Source organism: Brachyhypopomus gauderio, chromosome 1 (genome assembly GCF_052324685.1).
Source record: "Brachyhypopomus gauderio isolate BG-103 chromosome 1, BGAUD_0.2, whole genome shotgun sequence".
NCBI lineage: Eukaryota > Metazoa > Chordata > Actinopteri > Gymnotiformes > Hypopomidae > Brachyhypopomus > Brachyhypopomus gauderio.
This window is the reverse complement of record NC_135211.1, coordinates 15,102,273-15,114,445: the sequence shown is the minus strand read 5'-3', so window position 1 is coordinate 15,114,445 and position 12,173 is coordinate 15,102,273. Positions and strand designations below refer to the sequence as shown.

The following is a 12,173-nucleotide window of genomic DNA, read 5'->3' as shown; positions in this document are numbered from 1 at the left end:
CTCAGCGTGTCTATGGTCCTCAGAGTGTCTATGGTCCTCAGAGTGTCTATGGTCCTCGGTGTGTCTACGGTTCTCAGCATGTCTACGGTCCTCAGTATGTCTACGATCCTCAGCATGTCTACAGTCCTCAGTATGTCTATGATCCTCAGAGTGTCTATAGTCCTCAGAGTGTCTACGGTCCTCAGCGTGTCTACGGTCCTCAGTGTGTCTATGGTCCTCAGAGTGTCTATGGTCCTCAGTGTGTTTACGGTCCTCAGTGTGTCTACGGTCCTCAGCGTGTCTACCGTTCTCAGTATGTCTACGGTCCTCAGAGTGTCTACAGTCCTCAGTATGTCTACTATCCTCAAAGTGTCTATGGTCCTCAGTATGTCTATGGTCCTCAGAGTGTCTATGGTCCTCAGTATGTCTACTGTCCTCAGAGTGTCTATGGTCCTCAGTATGTCTATGGTCCTCAGAGTGTCTATGGTCCTCAGTATGTCTACTGTCCTCAGAGTGTCTATGGTCCTCAGAGAGTCTATGGTCCTCAGAGTGTCTATGGTCCTCAGTGTGTCTATGGTCCTCAGAGTGTCTACAGTCCTCAGCGTGTCTACAGTCCACAGTATGTCTATGGTCCTCAGAGTGTCTATGGTCCTCAGAATTAATATGGACCTCGGTGTGTCTACGGTCCTCAGAGTGTTTAAGGTCGTCAGCATGTCTACGGCCCTCAATGTGTCTGCGGTCCTCAACGCATCTAGAGTCCTCAGCGTGGACCATTATTTTGTGCTTCTTCAAAGGAGCTTATAAAGCACATCTTGACACCCCAGTGTGCTTTGATATCGTTGCCTGGTAGAGTCCTTGCTGATGCAGTACAACTACCATGTATCTTGTTGCTTTGTCTTACCAGTGACATGACACTGACACGACATGAATATAAGTACAAACACACACACACACACACACACACACACACACACACACACACACACACACACACACACACGTCTGCACTTAGCAGTGCAAAATGGTGCAGAGTTTTATTTAATGGATAGGTAGAGACAGGTCAGTCTAGTCCAGAGCGTCCAAATCTATGTAGCATGGGTCGAGGGGACTGGGAGACGGCCCGGCTGTGTGGTGCAGGCTGACACCACTTCAGTTCTCCCAGTGTAGCATGTATCAAAGCCCCCGGGGACTGGGACACACGCTTCACACGCTGCTCAGGGCCAACGCTGCCTTGCAATGAATATGGAAAAACCAAGAGCAATAACACACACGTGTTTAAAAGAGGGAGGGAGGGAGGGTTAGAGAAAGAGAGAGAGAGAGAGAGAGAGAGAGAGAGAGAGAGAGAGAGAGAGAGAGAGAGAGAGAGAGAGATTTTCTGTCTCTGTCTGTGTTTAGAGAAAAGTGTGCCCTCTGTAACATTAACACATATTTTCCAAATAGGGAGCAAGTGGGCAAGAAAAAAGTGGTTCTAAATATGCGAGACTGAACTCTGCCTCACTCTGTTTCTCTATCATCCATAACCTTCTCTCTTCTTGCTTTCTCCTTCTTGGTCCGACTCACACATGTATATGCACACAAAGCCTCTGAAGCATACTTGGAGAGAAGCTAAAAAACAAGTATACTTTATCAGATATTTCAGCTCAGGGTTTCCATGGCAACAGTAACATTTATCACAAACACTTGTGTTCTCTCTCCCAGCTGATGATGCATGCCGCAGGCCAGAAAGAGCGAGACAGAGAGAGGGGGGGGGGGGGGGGGGGGGAGAGAGAGAAAGTAAGAGAGAGGGAGAGAGAGAGAAAGTAAGAGAGAGATAGAGAGAGAGAGTCTAACTTTATCCCTGTCCCTGGAACAAGAATAGAGGGGAGATTGATCGGCTTCCTGCATTCCTTTAGGTCTGTCTGACTATAAGAGAGAGAAATCAGGAGGTAAAGAGAGAGAGAACCGATGAGGATTTAAATAATTCCACACTTATTATTTGCCAGCCGGTAGAAACAATATATTATGAAAATGTGCGTTTTTGGACTGTTTGGACTAAAGCAGCTGCACCCAACAGGAAATGGTTCTTATTTATTGTTCATGTTGCCATAAATGTCACGTTTTTCTTCTTCTTCTTCTTCTTCTTCATCGTTTTGCCTCTGACCTGTTCATATTGTTCAGAGTCTAAAGAATAGCTATTATCCATCTAGGAAATCAATTCAGTCGTGACAGAGCTTTCAGAATACAGTATTTATAGGCCTATACTCAGGTGCCTGGTATTGGTCACTATACATATATTCCAGCTCTAGTAAATCAAAACATAAATGAGCTTACGGTAGCCCCTGGCATTTCACTGCTGAAATAAAAAAATGTTTCAGTATTCAGCTTCAAATCTGCACCAAAAAGAGGCCCACAAAATGAATGATCTCAGAACAGGGAGCTAATCATGATAACAAGTGACATGCACGTTGTTAAATAAATATGACACCAGAGCTCCAGAAGGTTGGTGCTGAGGAGTAGAGGGTGGAGCTTTCAAATGTCCCCCTGTCCCCTGTCCCCACAGATGGGCAGGAAGTGCATGTCATTTACAGCCATCTCATGTACAGTATCTCATCCTGCTCCCTGGGGTTTGCAGGGAGGGACAATTACACCCACAAAATGTAAACATTTCTGAAGAGAAAAAAAATCGTCCCTGTAATAAAGTTGTCTCGTCTCTTCGTGAAAGATAAAGACGTCTCTGCTCACGAGGGAGAGGGAAGGAGACGTCTGAGCGAGCTCACCGATCCCAGAATGCAAGGCTTTCAGACGAGGGGAGGATTGCAGAGTTCTGTCCGCCTTCTTCCCCTCCCTCTCTCACAGCGGCATTAATTAGCCATGTCTGCTAGGGTACGGATAATGGGAGACATGTAAACGCGTGCCATCCCTCGTTAAGAGAATTAATGACATGAAGCTGTATGAGCAGCAACATACAAACTTTAGAGCTCATCAGTTTTTAGCACTGTGTGTGTGTGTGTGTGTGTGTGTGTTAGAGAGAGAGCGTGGAGGGCTATTGGAAGGTGACTTCCACTTTCAGTTCACTGTCTGCCTTTAACCACCAAATGGAGCAGGAATTCCATCTGGGCATATCCCGCCCCACGTGTGTGTGTATGTGTGTGTGTGTGTGTGTGTGTGTGTGTGTATGTGTGTGTGTGTGTGTGTGTGTGTGTGTGTGTGTGTGTGTGTGTGTGTGTTTGTGCGTGTGTGTGTGTGTGTGTGTGTGTGTGTGTGTGTGTGTGTGTGTGTGTGTGTGTTTGTGCGTGTGTGTGTGTGTGTGTGTGTGTGTGTGTGTGTGTGTGTGTGTGTGTGTGTGTGTGTGTGAGTGTGTGTGTGTGTGTGTGTGTGGGGGGGAAGCAAATGTGTGTTTGTACTCATGAACTAGGAGGCTGTCTAGGAGGCTTAGACACAAAGCGATGTCATCACAGCTCTCCCTAGTTATTGCAATCTCCCATTCTGAAAGAAGAGGAGAGACCCAGGAGAGCTGTGCTATTCCACCCAACTCTGTACTCTTTAGTCTATGGTAAGTCTATGTGGTAATGTGGTAATTCACCTTCATGTGGCTCTTATTGTTCAAACCATCAGAGACAACAAGACTGTAAATCAGGTGTTTCCATATGACACCTATCACACTACATTCTATATGGTTCAAAGCAAGTTCAGGAGAAACTCTTCCATGTACGATTTTTCTGGGGTTGCAAATGTCTGAAACACCAATTCTGAGATTTCTAGCTGAACCACACAATCAGTTTCAAGGAAACATTGAAAAAATGGTTTAATATCCACTCCAATCTGATGTAGTAAGCATGCTCTGATGGCTGGGCCTGGCTTTCTGCGCGGGTCTCCTCCAACACGAGAACGAGGCCTCTGGCCGCCAGCTGGCTGCTCTGCCGTGTTGTTCATTCGGCGCACACGGTGTGACACACATCTTTAAGGTACAGCTGCAGGTCACTCGCTGGAGGCTGACATGAGCGGGAAAACAAATCAAGTCTCAGCACGTGCTGCTTGTGCTGCACGAGGAGAAGGACAGGGAAGGACTGCGGCCCAAGGTGGCATTATCGCACACGGCCAGAGAACCTGCGCAGGACGAGCTACGCAGCAGGAGAGCCGGAGGGGGCGGGGTGGGCCGTGCACCTCCCGAGGTTGCCGAGATTCGGGCTCTCGTGGCACAGGGGTCAGGGGTGCCTGGAACCGCCACGCTGCCTCTGCCTGTGGGCATTAGGCAGCCGAGGCAAGCGACATGAAGCAACAAGATGGGATTACTCAGCAACACGCACACCCTGACCTCCTTCGCCTTGGACTGTGGGCATGTTAGAGGGCCCTGGAGGAACTGTGTGTGTGTGTGTGTGTGTGTGTGTGTGTGTGTGAGAGAGAGAGAGAGAGAGAGAGAGAGAGAGAGAGAGAGAGAGAGAGAGAGAGAGAAACCATACCGACCTAAAGAACACACATAAATGAACGCAGTCAGATGCGAGCTTTGACAGCTAGTACATAGTCACACTGCTGAAAGGGAAAATTATCTTTCAGAAGATCAGAAGAACACCCAGATACATAGATTTTTCTCCATGCCCTTGACATGAGAATTGAATTGGAGGGAAATTGAATTTGGCTCAAAACCATGAAAATATTATTACATATTACTTTGTTACTTTATTTCATATTACTGTGCTTAGTATGTAGCAGACTGCAACATTACTAATGCTATCATTTATCATTATCGTTTGTTCTCTTTGTCAGGCAGCCAGATCAGATAAAATGACAGAGCAACAAGAAACCTGATCATTTTTTTAGTGCACCAAAGCACCAAGCAAGTAGAAATATCCCAGTAATAAAGGCAATTTAATTTTAATAATGTCACGGAAATGTTTATGGAAATGCTTCAGAATGGTGTCATTAGGCAAAGGCACCACAGAGACCTGAAGAGGACAGTATACATTTTAAACAACAGTACTTTTGGAAGCACCTTTGCTCTCCCCCTCAGATACTGAGAGGATTTAATGTGTACCTCCCTGACCCCCCCCCCCCCCCCCCCCCCCCCCCCCCCCCCCCCAACCCTGACATGGCATTTACGCCTGTGTGTGTGCCACTCAGTGTTTAACCTCATCCGACTTCTGTGTGTGTAACAGAACATGATCCATGTTAAGGTATAGCATGTAATCAATCTCCTAAACAACAGCCTGCAGTAAGAATTACTGCCTCTCTCGCTTGTAGCAGTACAGAAAAATACTGGCTTTTAAATGAAAATGGCTTTAACTGTACACCAGGAGAATATGACTTTGTAACCCTTGCCAACTGGGCTGGAGCCTGAAAGAACCTACTGTAAAGACCTCTAAATCAGTCCGAGGAATATGTCGCTCCCTAAACCTTGTCGTTTACAGCCTATTTATGCCAAAAAGGTGGGGCTGTCCGATCTAGTCTGCTGGTCTCAGTCCAAACCAAATGAATTGAGCCTGTGCAAGTCATCAGCTGCAACTTAAGCAGGCTGCAAAGTCAATGATTGGCCATGGCAAACACCTTTATTGTGACCCGCATGGCACACGCCTTTATTGTGACCCTCCACAACTCTGAGTTCACCATGGCATACTGCATTACTAAAGCACACCCCCTGCGCACATTTTGCCATGTCACTTGTGTTTACTATGGTCTGCCCACACAGACTTTTCCATGACCTGCCCTTACAGTCTATGCCAAGGCACAACCCTTTACTCTGGCCTGTCCCCACTTACTTTTCTATGGCATAACCCTTTACTATGACCTACACCTTCAGACTTTACTATAACCTACCCCTGCAGACTTTATTATGACCTACCCATGCAGACTTTATTATGACCTACACCTGCAGACTTTACCATGACCTACCCCTGCAGACTTTACTATGGCCTACCCCTGCAGACTTTATCATGACCTACCCCTGCAGACTTTACTATGACCTACCCCTGCAGACTTTATCATGACCTACCCCTGCAGACTTTACTATGGCCTACACCTGCAGACTTTACTATGACCTACACCTGCAGACTTTATCATGACCTACCCCTGCAGACTTTATCATGACCTACCCCTGCAGACTTTACTATGGCCTACACCTGCAGACTTTACTATGGCCTACCCCTGCAGACTTTATCATGACCTACTCCTGCAGACTTTATCATGACCTACCCCTGCAGACTTTATCATGACCTACCCCTGCAGACTTTATCATGACCTACCCCTGCAGACTTTACTATGGCCTACACCTGCAGACTTTACTATGGCCTACCCCTGCAGACTTTATCATGACCTACCCCTGCAGACTTTACCATGACCTACACCTGCAGACTTTATCATGACCTACCCCTGCAGACTTTACTATGACCTACCCCTGCAGACTTTATCATGACCTACCCCTGCAGACTTTACTATGACCAACGCCTGCAGACTTTATCATGACCTACCCCTGCAGACTTTACTATGGCCTACACCTGCAGACTTTACTATGACCTACACCTGCAGACTTTATCATGACCTACCCCTGCAGACTTTATCATGACCTACACCTGCAGACTTTACTATGACCTACCCCTGCAGATTTTACTATGACCTACACCTGCAGACTTTATCATGACCTACCCCTGCAGACTTTACTATGACCTACGCCTGCAGACTTTATCATGACCTACCCCTGCAGACTTTACTATGGCCTACACCTGCAGACTTTACTATGGCCTACCCCTGCAGACTTTATCATGACCTACCCCTGCAGACTTTATCATGACCTACCCCTGCAGACTTTACTATAGCCTACCCCTGCAGACTTTATCATGACCTACACCTGCAGACTTTATCATGACCTACCCCTGCAGACTTTATCATGACCTACCCCTGCAGACTTTATCATGACCTACCCCTGCAGACTTTACTATGACCTACACCTGCAGACTTTACCATGACCTACCCCTGCAGACTTTACCATGACCTACCCCTGCAGACTTTATCATGACCTACACTTGCAGACTTTATCATGACCTACACTTGCAGACTTTATCATGACCTACCCCTGCAGACTTTACTATGACCTACACCTGCAGGTTTGCCACATCTACATTGGAGATGGAAACATGCTACTCATGTGACAGACTGTGGGTGAAGAAACATTTATGAAATAAATAAAAATAACATAAAATAAAAGAACCCCTCTAACTCTAAAAGGGGTTAGAATCCAGTACCGACACTATATTGCCAAAAGTATTCGTTCACCCATCCAAATGATCAGAATCAGGTGTTCCAATCACTTCCATGGCCACAGGTGTATGAAATTAAGCACCTAGGCATGCAGGCTGTTTTTACAAACATTTGTGAATGAATGGGTCGCTCTCAGGAGCTCAGTGAATTCCAGTGTGGAACTGTGATGGGATGCCACCTGTGCAACAAATGTAGTCGTGAAATTTCCTCGCTCCTAAATATTCTACAGTCAACTGTCAGCTGTATTATAAGAAAATGGAAGTGTTTGGGAAAGACAGCAACTCGGCCATGAAGTGGTAGGACACGTAAACTGACAGAGCGGGGTCAGCAGATGCTGAAGCGCATAGTGCAAAGAGGTCTGCAGTCAATCACTACAAACATCCAAACTTCATGTAGCCTTCAGATTAGATCAAGAACAGTGCACAGAGAGCTTCATGGAATGGGCTTCCATAGTCAAGCAGCTGCATCCAAGTCATATATCACCAAGTGCAATGCAAAGCGTCAGAGGCACTTGTGTAAAACACGTCACCACTGGACTCTTGAGTAGTGGAGGTGTGTTCTCTGGAGTGACGAATCATGCTTCTCCATCTGGCAATCTGATGGACAAGTCTGGGTTTGGCGGTTGCTAGGAGAACAGTACTTGTCTGACTGCATTGTGCCAAGTGTAATATTTGGCGGAGGGGGATTATTGTGTGGGGTTGTTTTTCAGGAGCTGGGCTCGGCCCCTTAGTTCCAGTGAGAGGAACTCTGAATGCTTCAGCATACCAAGACATATTGGACAATTCCATGCTCCCAACTTTGTGGAAACAGTTTGGAGCTAGCCCCTTCTTCTGTGTGACTGTGCACAAAGCAAGGTCCATAAAGGATTAACTGGTGTGCACCTCAACCCAATAGAACACTTTTTGGAGGAATTAGAGCGGAGACTGAGAGCCAGGCCTTCTCGTCCAACATCAGTATGTGAACTCACAAATACGCTTCTGGAAGAATGGTCAAAAATCCCCATGAACACATATTGAACCCTATGGATTAGGAATGGGATGTCACTTAAGCTCATATGTGAGTCAAGAAAGGTGAGCAAATACTTCTGGCAATATAGTGTATATGTATATGTATATATTTTCAACAGCTATAAATAATTTATGAAATGACTTGACAATCAGTTTTAATTACTGAAATTATCAGAATATTAAAACTTTCGTTACAGTTTAACTAATGTCTGATTTTATTGAGAAATGTATCTGTGCTTGTTATTTTATAATTCTGGGATTGGTCATGATAACGTTTAGTTTGATAATAGCCAGGCTACCATTTTTATAATAGTAATCAATATATTTTACAATATACTTTTAATAATATTCAATATATGATTACAGTGCCTATCACACAACACTGAAGTCAAAACAAAGCTTACATGGCCCAATTATTGGTTGCTTCTTTTCATGAATATTTACTGACACAGAACTAAGACACCAAAAGATAATACCCAGCATTCATCATTGCATTGCACAGACTACACCAATCACACCCGCCAAAATGAGACTTTTATATGGGACTTTTTTTTTTACAGGTGACAAATGATATCTAATTTCAAAAAACACTTAAAGCGCTGTGAACTGCTGCAGTAGTTTCCGAATCAGAGGGAGAAGCTGTTTAACAGCTCAGCTTAGTGTCAGCTTCTGTATGATTTGTGGCTTTTGCACAGACATGATCAATGTGCGTTTAAGTGAGAGAGAAACTATTAGTACAAGCTATACGGACATCATAAAAACCTAATACCTAATCCACTTGATTGTTTATTTCCATTTTGTCAGATGAGTTAGATGGTGAGCGCAGGGCCAGTGCTAATTTACCAGGGCTTTGAGCAGTGACGATTCACTGCTGTATCACTCCACCCCAGTAGATGGCACACATATCAACTAATTAATGCTCTGAAAAAGAGCCATGGTGACTGCTTTCTGTTGGCCAAGTGCCAAATAATGTGGGCTCTCACCCCAACCTCAGTTCACATGCTAACCCAGATACGGGCACATGACTCAGTGTTATGAAGGAGCTGATCACTGTTGTGGGATCTGTTAGTATAGACCCACGGCCCTTCAGTATTGATCCACAGCTGACTCAAGGCGACTCATGTCTGTGCTGCAGTACAGTGCAACTTGTCGTGTGCGTGAGAAATGTTACTGAGTGGTTTCTAGCATGGCATGTTATTAGTATTGATAACAGTTGAATGCAGGAACTTTTGATAAAGGATATCAAAGGGAGCTAAGAAGAACCACTGGAAAATTGCTTTCTCTTATTTTGGAAAAGTGGAAAAGCATGAATTAATTCAACATCCTTAATAAAGCGTGTATGCTTAATAAAGCAATGTTTCTAAATTTGTTTTCATAAAATTCATAGTCAAACAAGCTCTACTGGTCTGTGCCTGAAAAAAAAGACCTGGGTCTACACATACGGACCCCCAAGGTGATGTGTTTCCAACAATTACAGTAGGACACAAATCAGACAAGAGAGTCATTCTGTACACTCTTGTAACTGGCTGGGGAGCCGTTAACACTGCTGTTGGATAAGTGTAGCTGTGCAGCTTTTAGCTGCAGAACATTTAACGACACTGGCACTGCACACAAGCCAACAGCCTCATTAGCTGTTTAATTTTTCATACGGCTTCTAAACTTTACTTCAGGGAAAAACTTGAATACTTGACTGCAATATTGCTATAAGCAACAACGCCCCACACGTACGCCGTATTTGCTGGTGTTCATTTTTTAAATATATTATTGAGCAGCTACTAAGAAGGTCATCATCAGTACAGTGCAGCGGTAATAAAATATTTAAATGTTGTAGATTGTTCAAACATTTTTGTTATCTGCAAAAAAATTGGTTTTATACAAATCATCACTGACCTTCCATGCATTTATCACAATCAATAGAGAAGTGTTCATGACTCATCTTTAAATGAGGAGTTTCCCTGAATCTGCATATGAAAACAAAGATTTTGAACCTAATTAAGAGTCTATGCTATCAGAGAGTGAACGAGGGAGAGAATGAAGAACGATTCTGCACCTAAGCTCAACAACCTAAAACAACCTAATAACCACATTCAAGGAGTATCACTTAAATCATGAACAATTTAATACTATAATTCACTTCATCACTTGATCAAACCTTAGTCCCATAACAATCATAGATCTTCTCAGTGGTGAGTCTACACCAGCCATTCTGTCTACCTCTACTCAATGCGTAAATACATCTGTGTGCTCGGTGCACATATGTGGGAGATCATGGTCTTTGTAGTCCAGTGAGTTGACGTATGAGTCATGGCAATGCATGAAGCTGAAGGAGGCTGCACACAGATGGATGGATACATCTGAGCCCTGGAGGGCCTGCCTTACTCACTGCACATTAAAGCAGCCAAAAAACGAGGGAGGATATGGGAGGGAAAGAAAGATGGAGAGGAAGCAGGAAGAGCAGGAAAAGCAGGGCCCGAGCTGTTATTCTGGTGGCCATTTCGCTAATCCACCCTGCAGTAGTTGTTAAAGTCTCCTGGCCAGCACAGCCCCAAGATTAAATTTGTGATTAATGCCAAAAGCTGACAAACAGATAAGCGCAGCAGGTCGCTAACACAAGGGAAGTGCTGGCCCTGAGAAAGGAAGATTCACAGAGGTGAAAGCCAAGACACGGCACCATCCTAACCTCACCCAGACTCATGTGAATATTTAACCTTCTCTCCCATTAGGCTGTCATTTCACCCCTCATAAACACAAATTGATGTAAACAGTGTTTGTCATAATGGCAGCCCTTGAACAACACCTCTGGGAAGAAGAAGCACGTAGTTCAAAAGCTGCTTGCTAGAGGGCTCCTGTCAAGAATTACATTAGTTAGTACTATACAAGGCATCTATATATAATGAATACACGGTTTCTGAATTAAAATACGTCATCAACACCACTACATGGGCTGCAAATCAGTTTGCATATATGTAACTGCAAACTCTGGTGACAATCTCAAAGGCTCAACATGCACCGATAGTCTGGGTAGTCTCTCCTCTAGCCCAACAGGTTCTGGGCTGTATACTGTAGTTCACTGTGAGTGGTGTCAGAACTGACAGGAGAAAAAAGAAAAACGAACCGAATACTGGTTGCCTGACAAACTGTGTATGCCAACAGATGGGTTGCAGCATGTAATTGTACACCCATCAACTTTTTTATTATTAAAGTGGGTTATGAGTGTCTTGCTTCCTGAGAGTTCTTAGGAGATGTGTATTTAAGGAGATTCCACTCTAAGAGATTTTAGTAAACCCTCTTGTTTAAGTGTAGTGGAACATTACCTCTGCGATTTGATTACATTGTGGTATATTATATAATTCAAATCATCAACCAAATGTCTAAGCATCTTTTGTGACATGATGCTACACTTTGATAATTTACATTCAGTTGTCCATGTCCAGTTGTTTGCATCTTAAATGGCTCTAAAAAGTGTTCCATGAATGAATATTTGACCCTGAAAGCCAAGATTTTTTAACAGACATTTTGGTTTTTACAGAAACGATGGACTTAATAAAGCGCATCAACCATCCGCAGTGCTGTTTTTACACAAGTTTGCAATATCCCAACATATTTATAATCTGGAGTACAAACACCAAGAAAACATGATGAGCAGCAGATTTTACAAAGGCAAGGATAGCATTATCTACAAAGTGCATGTCTTATTAATGACAAAAGATAGGCTTACTTGAGTTTAAATTTAATGATCCTCTCTGCTACGAAATGGTAACGATCCAGTCTACTAGGAGATGGTAACAACTATACAACAAGATCAGTACATTTAATTAGGCAGGAACAATTAGCCTATCAGGCAAACCTGTCACAGTAAATAAACCGTTCACATAAATGTTACCCCAGCCTTTGGTAGGCCTACTTGCTACTGTGCGGTCCATCCAGAAACCAACTAGCGCTTTTGTAATAGGTGTAAAA

General features: G+C 44.1%; 1 protein-coding gene across 2 annotated transcripts in view; it reads right to left on the bottom strand.

Annotated features, from left to right (window-relative positions):
• kcna4 (potassium voltage-gated channel, shaker-related subfamily, member 4) overlaps positions 1-12,173 on the bottom strand; it is a 36,853-nt gene that overhangs the window by 19,531 nt on the left and 5,149 nt on the right. The window lies entirely within an intron of this gene.